Raw genomic sequence first — 13,259 nt, 5'->3', positions numbered from 1 at the left:
ATGATTGAATCTCAACAGGGTTTATCAGGTGAAAGGCTGCCAAACTCCAGAAATGGAAATGGAAACTGTGTAGCAATTTGTTCTCTTGTCATGCATATGATATTGAACAAACACTCAAGTGGATGGTGAGTGAGATCAAGGCAATCTATATAGTGTGTGTTTATAAACACCAGGTCTAGATCCATTTCCTTCAAGGAAGAGTAAACAAGCTAGTAAAATACAGCCTATGAAGAAAAGCTGCAGTACAGGAGAACAGAACAAGATAAGGAAGACTCAGAAGGAGAGCATAGGTCTGAAACCAATTTATCATGAGAATCGTCGCATAAGCTTGGAAAAGAGCGTGACCCCTATGACACAAAGAAACCAACATTAAGAGTACAGGTTAAGAGGCAATGGCAGCATGTGAGCACAAGTGTTTTGAAGATTCCAAGGGAACCAGATACAGTAGAATTAAAATTCTCTTTTGAAACTAAAAATAGAACTACCATATGACCCAGCAATCCCACTACTGGGCATATACCCTGAGAAAACCAGAATTCAAAAAGAGTCATGTACCACAATGTTCATTGCAGCTCTATTTACAATAGCCAGGACATGGAAGCAACCTAAGTGTGCGTCAACAGATGAATGGATAAAGAAGATGTGGCACATATATACAATGGAATATTACTCAGTCATAAAAAGAAACAAAATTGAGTTATTTGTAGTGAGGTGGATGGACCTAGAGTCTGTCCTACAGTGTGAAGTAAGTCAGAAAGAGAAAAACAAATACCCTATGCTAACATATATATATGGAATCTAAAAAAAAAAGAAACGAAAATGTTCTGAAGAACCTAGGGGCAGGACAGGAATAAAGATGCAGATGTACAGAATGGACTTGAAGACACGGGGAGGGGGAATGGTAAGCTGGGACAAAGTGAGAGAGTGGCATGGACATATATACACTACCAAATGTAAAATAGATAGCTAGTGGGAAGAAGCTGCATAGCACAGGGAGATCAGCTCAGTGTTTTGTGACCACCTAGAGGGGTGGGATAGGGAGGGTGGGAGGGAGGGAGATGCAAGAGGGAAGAGATATGGGGATATATGTATATGTATAGCTGATTCACTTTGTTATAAAGCAGAAACTAACACACTGTTGTAAAGCAATTATACTCCAATAACGATGTTTAAAAAAAAATTCTCTTTTGAGGCAATAAAGAGTAGGGAAGAAAAAGGAGGGAAAAGACAAACAAAACAAGGAATGAGAAAAGGTCTGTAATAAATACAGAAAAGGTATTTTTTATTAGAAAAGAAAAATCTGTACAATTTTATACTAATACATTTAAAAATTTTAATGAAATTGATGACTTTATGGGGAAATATAAATAGCACAGATTTACTCAACAATAAATTTAAAAAGCTGAAACTGCCGAGAACGGCATTTTCTTCTCTTCTGTGTACATTCCTCCTGCATAACCAACTGGAGGCTAAAACTGGTGTGAAGTCAGGGTACAGAGAGAAGGCCACCTTCTGTTCCCCAGCCCAGCAAACCAGAGCTCTCTAATGGAATTCGACACCTACCCTTGCTCACCACAAAGTGCGGCAGTCTTGCCTTTGATCCACGTCCTCCATATTTTCCTTGAGTGCCTTGGGAAGAAGAGTGCTGTGATATGATGGAAGATTTAGTTTCTCCTGGGACTCCCTGGACAACACTCTCTAATAGCCCAATCTTGCTGTAAGTTATTAAAACATTTGCGTGCACTCCTCCCTCATTTGTAATAATCTTTCTGAATCCCCTCTTCTCTTCCCTCATTAAGATGTTGTATTAGTTTGCTAGGGCTGTCATAACAAAATACCATACACAGGAAGGTTTAAACAACAGGAGTTTCTTTTCTCACAGTTCTGGAGGCTAGACGTCTAAGATGAAGTTGTCAGCAGGGTTAGTTTCCTCTGAAGCTTCTCTACTTGGCTTGTAGATGGTTGCCTTCTTGCTGCATCCCTGGTGTCTCTTTCTGTATGTCTTAACCTCTGCCTTATAAAGACACCACACTGCTGTTTTTTAAATAGATAACCAACAAGGACCTACTGTAAAATAATAATAATAAATAAATTTAAAAAGGCACCCATCAGATTAAACTAGGGTCCACCTAACAGCCTCATTTTAACCATAATTACCTCTTTAAAGACCCTATCTCCAAATACAGTTACATTCTGAGGTACTAGGTGTTAGGACTTCAACATATGAATTTTGAAGGAACACAACTTAGCCCATAACAGATGCTTTCAAACAATGTAAGTATTATGAGTTTAGGCTTCGCAGGCACTTAGCCTATGACCTTTCACTGGAGCATCTACTCAATTTTCTCTGATCTATATTTGTCCACACGTAAGTATGAACAATTTTCCTCTTACCCCTATGGATATCAGATTTCCTCTTCTATAAAATAAAGGGATTTGACCAGATACAATTTATGGTGTCCTCAAACCTTAACAAAATCAGGATCCTAAGTCACTGTGTATAAATTCAGTCAGAGAATGAGAAGGCAAGAGGCTGGTGGGAAAAGGACCAAAGCTCAAAAGAAAGATATAGCCAAGTTTCCTCCTTGTGAGTGAAAGCTCCAGCCCTCTCCTCCCTCCAGCCCTACAGAGGCAGGAAGCAGGAGAAAGACGAGGGAGCAACTCTCCTGCCTTGACCTCTAAACCTCTCAAGGAGGCCTGTCTATACCCAATCAGATGTGGCCTCCTCATTTTTTACAGACATACTGAGCACAAAATGTCATTGCTACCTACCAACCTACACATATACGTGCATAGAACTTCTTACATATGTTTGTAGACTTTACAGTATTTATTTGGCAAATGCCATGTTTGTTGTTTCACTTTTTTTTCACTTTCAACAACTCCAGAAATAGGATGCATCTTAAAATCACTTTGGCCTAGCAGCAGTCATGACGGAGGTGTCATTGCCTGGACATGTGTATATGAATTCTTGAGGTATGGGTGTGAAATTTACAAGAAATTCTCAGAGACAATAGTTGGTCATCTTTTTAAGATGTGTGATCGCCAACGTGCTTGATGACACAGAGGATATTTTGAGGGTGGGGGGATGGGGCAGAGGAGAAAAGAACACCTAAACGAGGTGTTAAAAAATAAATCTCACAACAATGGGGACGTACTTAATGCCTCTGAACTGCGCATTTAAAATGGTTAAGATGTTAAATTTTATGTGATGTGTAGTTAACCGCAATAAAAAATAAAATGATCGGAAGAGTCAGGTTCCGAATATGAAGATGTTTAGGACACGCGCTTACAAATTTATTCCCCTCTTTCCTTTCATATAAGTACGAGTGATAAGTGATAAAAATCTATACCCACACAAGACTAAACAATGTCTTCTATTAAATACAGAATAAAAATGCTAAATGGTGGGACTTCCCTGGTGGTCCAGTGGTTAAGACTTCACCTTCCAATACAGGGAGTGCAGGTTCGATCCCTGGTCGGGAAGCTAAGATCCCACATGCCTCGCGGCCAAAAAACAGAAGAAATATTGTAACAAATTCAATAAAGACTTTAAAAATGGTTCACATCAAAAACAAATCTTTAAAAAAATGCTAAATGGTAAAAAAAGTATGATGTCATAGTTCAATTGGAAGTTGTTTTCTTCCTATAGGTAGATGAAATACTGGTGTGTCTTACAATCAATGCATCTTAGATTCAACCAAAGATAGTATTTAATGACGTCCTACTATGTGTCAGGCACTGTGGTAAGAATGGAGAATATGGAATGAACGCAGGCCCTGCCCTTCAGGAGTTTACATGGTCTCAGTACATATAGTCACTAAAATATGACGTAAGAAAAATAATTAAGGGAGATGGGTGCTATAACACTGGAAAATAGTGCTCTTGGAGCGTACATCAGAGAGGTTTAATCTTGCCTGGGGGATCGTGGAAACCCCCTTGGAAAAATGATAGCTAAACTAGGACAGAAAAATGAGAAGGAGTTAGGCAGGAGTGAGGACATAATATTCTTCACAGAAAGGAGTAGCAGGTGCAAAGTCCTGAAAGCGAGCACAAGCACAGCTAACTATGGAACTAAGAAAAGTCGAACGTAAGTGAAGGAGAGAAAGGGGGAGGAGACATAGATAGAGCTGGAGAGGTAGGCAGGGGCTGTATCACACACAGGCCCAGGTCTTCCCGGGTTACACAGGCTGAGGCTCTACGTGTTCATAGGGGCAGCTTGAGGGGAGTTATGTTCTGCACCTGCCGCTTTGCTCATAGGTTGTAAGAATTTCCTCTGGGTCTTTTTTAGTAAACCATCTGTGACATTTCACAAATTCCCCTCACAGGCAAAGGTGCCTTGTCTGGCAAGAACTCTGCCTTAATTTCGCAGTTTTAAAAGTCTGCTGTCCAATCGATGCCTTAAAATTCCAACACTTAAGGAAGGTCCTAATTATTTTTATACAGTGGTCAGTTTTGAGTCTACTGTCTTTAAAATCAGCCCATTATTCTTAAGTTGTCTGATGCCTGAACAAGATGTTTCTCTATAAGAAGAAATGTCCTTAAAATGTAGTTGAAATTATTTTGCCAGCCAAGCAGATTAATCTTTGAGTAACGTGTGTGTGCTCCTACGAAATTTAAAATATTATGCACATCACCCACATTAGCCATGTATACTTGTCTATATTTCAATGTCGACGTGGTTGATCATTCTGCATAGATTTCAGCCCCACAAAAGAAGCTAATACAATAACAATAAAAATAACCATATTAGCTTGGATGGTTAATTGTATGCAGCAACTTGACTGGGCCACTGGGTGCCCAGATATCTGGTTAAACATTGTCTTCGTCCATTTGGGCTGTTATAACAAAATAGCATAAACTGAGCGGCTTATGGACAACAGAAATGTACTTCTCACAGTTCTGGAGGCTGCAGTCCAAGATAAAGACACCAGTAGATTCAGTGTCTGTTGGGGGCCCACTTCCCAGACAGCTGTCTTTTCCCTGTTACCTCACATGGTCAAAGGAGGAAGGGATCTTTCTAGGGTCTCCCTTATAAAGGGCACTAAACTCTTCCATAAGGGCTTTACCCTCACGACCCTATCACATTTCAAAGACTCCCACCTCCTAATACTATTTCCTAGAGGTTTGGGATTTCAACGTATAAATTTTAGAGGGACATAAACATTCAGTCCATTACAAACATTATTTCTGAGTGTGTCTGGGAGGGTGTTTCTGAATGAGATTAACACTTGAACTGGTAGCCTGAATAAAACAGATCACCCTCCCCAATTTGGATGGGGTTCATTGAAGACCTGAATAGCATAAAAGGCTGATAAAGAACAAATGCTTTCTGCTTGACTGTCTTTGAGCTGGGACCTTGATCTTCTGCCTTTAGACTCAGATTCAGATTGAGATTCACACCATTGTCTCCCCTGGGTATCCAGGTGGCTGACTGTAGATCATGGACTTACTTCTCAGCCTCCACAGCTGTATAAGGCAACTCCTTATAGTTTAAAATATATTATATTATATATTTATATAATTTGTTCTGTTTCTCTAGAGAACTCAGACTAGTTCAATAGCTAACAAAAATAGAGCCCTTAATAGTCCCAGATACTGTAATGAGGTACTTACGTTAAGTCCAATTAGGCTTGTAAATAACTGTAAGGTAGAAACCATTATTATCTCCATTTTGCAGATAAATAGAAATTGAGGCTTAGAGAGGTCAGGTAGATCTCCTAATGTCAGCTAACTTATTCAAAGTCTCAGAACCAGTGTGGTATCATTATTTATTTTACAAACACTAATAATAGTAAGTATGCTGAACGTGGTTCTAAGTATTATCCAAACACTACTCAGTTAATCCTCCTAACAGCCTTGCGGGGCAGACACAGAGGTTGAGTAACTTACTATGAACCAGTAGAACCAGGATTCAAACCCAGATCATCTGACTTCAAAGTTCTGAGCCTAACCATTTTCTCAGTCGTTAGAGGCCAGACTAGCCAAAGATGTCCACTTTATGAATTACCAGCTTTATGCCCTTGGGTAGAATCGTTTAATCAGAATTAAACTCTGAGCCTAAATTTTCTAATCTTTAAAATGCCAACTACACGAGATGATGTATACATCAACTGAGATGATACACATTTCATTATGATTTTAGTAGTCATTGTGATCCTGCTTAGTCTATCACTTTATAACTATTATTATTGTCACTAATGATTTATATTAATTATATGTTATCATTAATTAAATGATTAATCCTCACAACTATGGGTGCTTCATTACAAGTATTGCAGACTGTTACCTTTTTTTTTTTTTTTTTTTTGCGGTACGCGGGCCTCTCACTGTTGTGGCTTTTCCTGTTGCGGAGCACAGGCTCCGGACGCGCAGGCTCAGCGGCCACGGCTCACGGGCCCAGCCGCTCCGCGGCACGTGGGATCTTCCCGGACCGGGGCACAAACCCGTGACCCCTGCATTGGCAGGCGGACTGTCAACCTCTGCACCACCAGGGAAGCCCCAGACTGTTACCATTTTTAAGAGGCTCTGTGTAAATGAAGTTTTATCGTCTATTACTTATTGCTGGCTGGGCTCTGTCTCAGTCCTCAACAAGAACAAAGAGGGAGGGAAAGACAACGGGATCAGGGTGAAGTGCCAAGACACAAAAGGATATGGCTTGGAAACCCATTCTGAGTCACGGATCTCTCTCAAGAGGGAGAGTCAATGTTTATATTGCCACCATCCCAGTTCTTTTTCCAAGTATTGAGGCCATTTTCTGCCATTCTGTCTTGAAGTTTGGAACAACAAGTGCCAAAGACAATCCAAATGGTTCCAGTGCCCTTTGCTACATCCTTTCTTCGAGAATAGTAAATTCCAAGTATAATATCTGAGCAAGGATATGAATAAAGTGACTTCAAGCATACAAAATATGAATCACAAAATACCAAAATTCACCACCGATGAAGCATAATCAGGGAAGTAAAACCTTCCCATCTCACTTGCAGCTGCAGAATACCTGGCCACTTGACTGACTCACCTCCTACCTGGCTTTGTGCTCAGCCATGGGACCTTCCTCAGCTCTACTTCCTTTTCCCCAATCCCTACACATCTGGGGAGACTTCAAGGTATTTTTTCTAGCTAAAGTCAAAACCTCAGTTGGCTGCATGCAACATTTTCTTTTCCTCATCAGCTCCCACTCCAAAATGCCTTAATCCAAAAACATTTGTGTTGCCATGGTGACTCCTATTGTAGTTGCTAGAAGCTTTTGTAAGACGCAGTCAGCGTCTTGTTATATTTCAGTTTTAAAATTTCCAGCAACAAGAAAAATGAAGTTTCCTTTGTTAGAATAGGAAGTGGAGTGTTTAGCAAGTTATAAGCAAATGACAGAGATCTGGGAGCACATAAGACACCGGATACCCAGGAAAGAGGGCCTTGAATGCTGACTACAGGGTGAGGTATCTCTAAGGGAGAAGATACCAATGCAAAACACAGAGCCTCCTGTTCTTTTTAGCTTTAAATGGTCTTCTCAGTTTCTAGGGGCCTAAATAAGTGATTGAATAATTCAGCCAAAGGTAATTTCCAATATGAACTTGAAAGACCAGGGGTCCACAAACTATGGCCCACAGGCCAAACATGCCCTACCACCTGTTTTATTTTTAAATAAAGTTTTACTGGAACACAGCCATGTCCACTCTTTTATGTGTTGCCTCTGGGTACTTTTACTCTACAATAGCAGAGTTTTGTAGTTGCAGCAGACACCATGTCACCCATAAGCATAAAACATTTACTATCTTGCCCTTTACCGAAATGTTGACCAACCCCTGCTATGGGCTGGGAAGAAGCAAAACAGTTAAAGGAGAGAGAGGGTGACCAAGTACAGTTTGGAATTTCATTAGAATATCTGCCTTTTGTCCCTTAGTTTTTCCCTAATACATTATTCACATCAAATTTAGAGCTCTAAAGTGTGGGAGAAAATCTCTTTCCCTTTTGTTTCAGCTCAGGTCCTTTGAGGAGCAGTTGCCTACACAGTATTAGACCTGCAAGAGATTCATTGGAGCAAGTATGTGAGTCCTGCCCTCACAGGAGCAGCCCTGCCCAAAGCAAGCCCCATACAAACACAAGGGAGGACTTGGAAGGCATCATTGGGACCACCCATCAATTACGTTCCCCACGTTAGATCCAAGTGGAGCATTTTCATGGCCCTCACCCTGCCCCATCCTATTATTTCAAATTTATCATATTTCCAACCTGCCCACAATTGTTGAGAGGCCGATGTGCATACAGAGCACTACATTAAGTATTGTGATGGGGAAGAAGAATACAAAGGATAAAAAAATTCACTAAGCTCTGAGCAGCGGAAAGATCACTTCAGAACTGCTGGACAAGGCAATGATCTCTGACTTTCCCTGGCAGTTGTTTGTTAGGTTCTCAGAGCATCTGAAAAACTCTCTTCCTGACTTTGTTCCGAGCCCTCTGACACTCTGGACCACAGAACAAAGGGTCTGTATTATGCTGATTCTCTGATGGCTGTGCTCTGGGCTTCTCTTCTCTGTTGTCTAGATAGAGTGCATGCTGGTGGAGGAGAGATATTAGACACATGAAGTGGAACAGATGTCAAACTGCTTTCAAGTTCCCGATTATTATTCCTGCTTTACAATGGAAACAAGCAGAGATGAGAAAGGGATTTCAAAAAGATGAATCCCTGTAATGTTATTTCACAAGGCAAATGCTTGGCAGTCTTCATGTCTTTTCTTGCTTTCTCTGCCCAACCTCCTTTTGTCAAAATCTGACTGAATAGTCGCTATGACCACCAGTTGAACACTGAAAATGATGCAGTCCGGAATCACTCCAAGAGTGCCAAACTATTGTTAAATAAATATATTAGTGGACTGGGATTGATAGTTACAGTGTATTATTGCTCTCTCTTCAAGCAACTTAAAAGGATGACCTGGAGTCTCAAGAACTTGTTAACTATTGTTTTAAAAAGCAGAATCCGGGCTTCCCTGGTGGCGCAGTGGTTGAGAGTCCGCCTGCCGATGTAGGGGACATGGGTTCGTGCCCCGGTCCGGGAAGATCCCACATGCCGCGGAGCGGCTGGGCCCGTGAGCCATGGCCGCTGAGCCTGCGCGTCCGGAGCCTGTGCTCCGCAACGGGAGAGGCCACAGCAGTGAGAGGCCCGCGTACCACAAAAAAAAAAAAAAAAAAAAAGCAGAATCCTTCTAGAATGCACTTTAGTTTCAGAATTAAATGACACCTTTCTTCCATGAAGGAAAGTCGGCAAGTCAGCCTTCTTTCATTGTTTTCTTACCGATACCTTGGAAATCAAGCCAACAGACACAGATATTTGTTCATCTCAAACCTCTGTCACCCTTCTCACTGCCATTTCACAGAGCCCTGTCACCTTTCATCCTTCTCCCTCCAATTCTAATTGGGATAAGGAAGAAAATAGAGAAAAGGACAGAGAGCTTTCTGTTCCCTGAAAGTTAAAAGCCTGGTAGCTTTCAAAGGCTCCTATCTCTGCTTTATGATTTTCTTGCCTTGACAACAACTTTCCTAATAATAAGTTGCTGGTAGAAATTCATGCTAATTCTGTAATAGAAAGGAAGAGACCTAAGTGTCCAGACTCTAGTTTATCAACCATTATACAAAAAGTAGTAAGAACTACTTTAATGAGATTCATATTAGCAGATATATTTTTAAGGTCAATCACTCATACCTTAAGACCCAGAACTTACTGATGAGAGTAATTTGGTAAAAATGCATTCTAAATTTGGGTCCCCACAGTCTTATCACCCACATCACCCATCCCGGGCAGAGTAAGGGTGTGGAATTCAAATTTACTGAAGGTAATAAAACATGAATAATTTTAGAAGATCATAATTAAAATTAATAATGGTTACAGCTGTCAATATATAGAGAACTCTCTCCTTAATTAATAGGTTTGATGTTCCTTCTTCTGTCCTATTTTAGAACAATATACATATCTGTGCCCATATATACATATAGATGCTGCTATTAATAAGTTACTGATTAAAGGGAAATCAACAGACACTTCTCCTGTGCTGAATTCTATCTCATTTGAGGTCAATGGTTGCCAAAACGTTGAGTTGCCACAGGCCCTTGGAATTATTTTTCTTCTATGTGTTCCATGTTTTGAAACAGTCTACCGATCAAATGACCAGACTTAAATAGAAATTAATTAATTTTTTCCATTTCTATTCACCAAGGAATATGTAAGTATTCATCAGAGCTTGCACAGAGCTTGGGATATTTCGCTTATCACCATGAGTTGATATAATTTTAGCCCATAGAGGAGAGACAAGGTTTTATCCAGCAGCTGAAGCAGCTTTATTGTCAGTACGTTCACAGTTTCCACAAGGTTGTTTTAAAAAATAATGAACACTGCCCGCAGGTCTCCGTTACTAACTTCGTAAATCCCCAAAGAGCTTGGGACACTGTCGTTAAGCATTGTCCCAAGACAGAAGAGCTTCTTCTCAACATTTGTCCCACTCCAATATCCAGAAGCCACAGCCCACTCTTACAAGTAACTATTGATCACAGTGACAGATTACAGCCATGCTGCCCAGGGGTAGGGATTCCCTAGAATCTCAGGGAGAAATGGAGTCTGTCGAGAGGAGAGAATATATGAGTTGAAAGAGTGTCACAAGTGACTCTGATACAACTTCACGTCCCCTCCTTAGCTGAAAACGACTTCTAGAAGTGATGTATTTCCTCAATAGAAAGGGCATTTGTATATTCAGTTATGAAAATTAAACCCTTTTCTATGAAACCTGGATGTAGCTAGATTACTGGGGAAATTCTCATGATCTGAAATACTTTTATTAGTTTCTCTGTGTTTTCGAACCGGGAAGTAATATCTTTTGTCACTCCTGAAGACTGATCACTCTGAGAAGATAACAGTGCAGCTGCAGAATCCCTAGAGGCCGAGTTTGGTGCGTAGAACATCTACCCCATTATAAGCACTCACATATTACTCAACACTCTTTTAAAAACACAGGAAAGGGGGCTTTCGGGGACTGCAGCCAAATTTCACCACAAATTCCTCCACACGCTCCTCTCATTCCAGCTCCTGGGTGGCCTTCTGCTTTGGAGGAAGCTACTTTGAACTTCAGATGCTAAGAGACAACAGCATCAGGACACATACTGAAGGTGGGGGGCAAAGCTCTTGTCCCCTTCCCTGTGATTATGAAAAATGCCTCCCGTGCTCCCGAAGTTAACATTCCAAATGAAACGGTAAACCTGCAATCCAGCACTCTATTTTGGAAACGGTAGTCTCGGATGTGCATGAAGTTGATTCTGTTGAACTTTGATAATCTGCCAATGTCTTCATCATATTTTCCAGGGAGCTTATTATTAGCTGTACTCACAGTCCATGCACACCTTGAATACATTAGAGTAATCCCCATAGCTTTATCTTTCAAAAGATTTTGAACTAGAGCTTTGGCTACTTTTATTCTCCAGTGGAAGTCTAAACCTGCCAAGGACTCACAAGTGGAAGTATGCCCAAAACCGAGCCTATTTCTTTTCAATATATTATCTTTCTCAGCAGAGTTTTGACAAACATAAGAATTGTGCAAGGTTTTAAGCTTGTAGCTTATGAATTAAGTTTCAGGTAGTCAACACTTTGCATTCATGGGGATGGGGATAAGAGAGATATAGCACAGAAGAAGCTAAAGACATAAAGAGAAGGTAGCATAAACAAACTGACTTCCAAATTGAACAAGTAGGTAAGTTTACATCTAAATAACAAAAGGGCTATTACTGAAATATCCTATGTCCACTGGACATTTTTGTTTACATTGAAATTCCCCGCATAGACAACATAGTTATACAGAAATGTATTAGAATAATAGACTCACCAAACAGGATACATAGGGCACTGAAGCTTCATTAATCTGAAACTCTGATTTCACACAGGAGGAAACTGCTAAGACACTGCATGTTTACATGCATATTTCGGGTCATGCAATGGCAGATCCAGACCGTTTGGGTTTGATTTTTTGCATTACAATATCTAATTACACATGAAGTTCCAAAATGCATTTGATTTTTGATCAAAAAGTATAAGAGTGGAATTAGGAGTAGTAAATCTGGGCTGTGGAGAACACTGAATAACATAGAAAGTAATGATATAGTCGAGATGAACTATTTATTGTATGCGCTGTGGTTGTGCTATTGTGTGACTTCTCAGACTCCTCAGTCTGGGAGAACTTGTTGAACTAAATCTCATTAAAACAAAATATCAATTATTAGTTGTCAATAAAAGACTGACTCCATGTGTTATGTTACGGAATGAAAAATGACATTGGCCACTCTGAGTCTGCCTGACGTTCTTCCTCCACTTTGGAAAGACAGAATTGAGAAGAATTTTCTTTAAAATCTCAGACATTTTTGATGCAATGCCAAGTTCTCGATATGGTTACATTTTAGAAATTTACTAAAATCTTATAAAGTTTATTTCATTTTTTGGCATGTGACATAAATCAACTTAATTCAAATGTCAGCACAATTGTGATAATTTGTGACAATTAATCCTCCAATGAATGATGCTTCATTAAAATAAAAAAAAGGGTAAACCTCTGATACTCTTAAAGGAGGCTAGCACTTACTGCATTGTACTGAAATTGGGTTTTATTAGAACATCTTCTCTATGTATTCCCTGAAGAGCCTAACAATATCTTATTTACTATTAATATTCACAGACTCTACAGTTGCCCTGCAACAATCTTAGATCCCTATAGTATTTAGTACAAAAATTTGTGTTACATTGAACTGAATAGAATCCTTTTTATTTCTAAATGAAGGCAGAGAACTAGACTAGATCAGATGTGTGCATTCCAATGCAGAAATGATCAGAAAAAACACATCAAAAGGGGATCTGTTGCTATTTTCTGATGGCACACATGGAGGAGAGTTAACTGCCCACTAAAATCTGCCAGAGTACAAAGGTGACATTGAGAAGTGGCTTCATAGGCACGGCTTACATTTCCCAGCCTCCGCTGCAGGTAGGTGGGAGCATATGATTAATCCTCACTGGATTTCTGTACGTGTGAGAAATAACTTCCCTTGTGTTGAGCGACTGAATTTTGGTGCTTTCAATTATTGCAGCAGCTACTCTGAACCTAATAGAAACCACAAAATATCCCTATGCCTACCAGTCCCTTTTATGAAACTTTATACACAAATATCGTTTTCTCCTGGATGCTGGTGAGCTGGTGAGGTTAACAGTATGTCATTCAGGAGTTGCGACACTGCTT

Source organism: Orcinus orca, chromosome 4 (genome assembly GCF_937001465.1).
Source record: "Orcinus orca chromosome 4, mOrcOrc1.1, whole genome shotgun sequence".
Lineage (NCBI taxonomy): Eukaryota > Metazoa > Chordata > Mammalia > Artiodactyla > Delphinidae > Orcinus > Orcinus orca.
The sequence above is the reverse complement of the archived record's forward strand: the minus strand, read 5'-3'. Positions refer to the sequence as shown.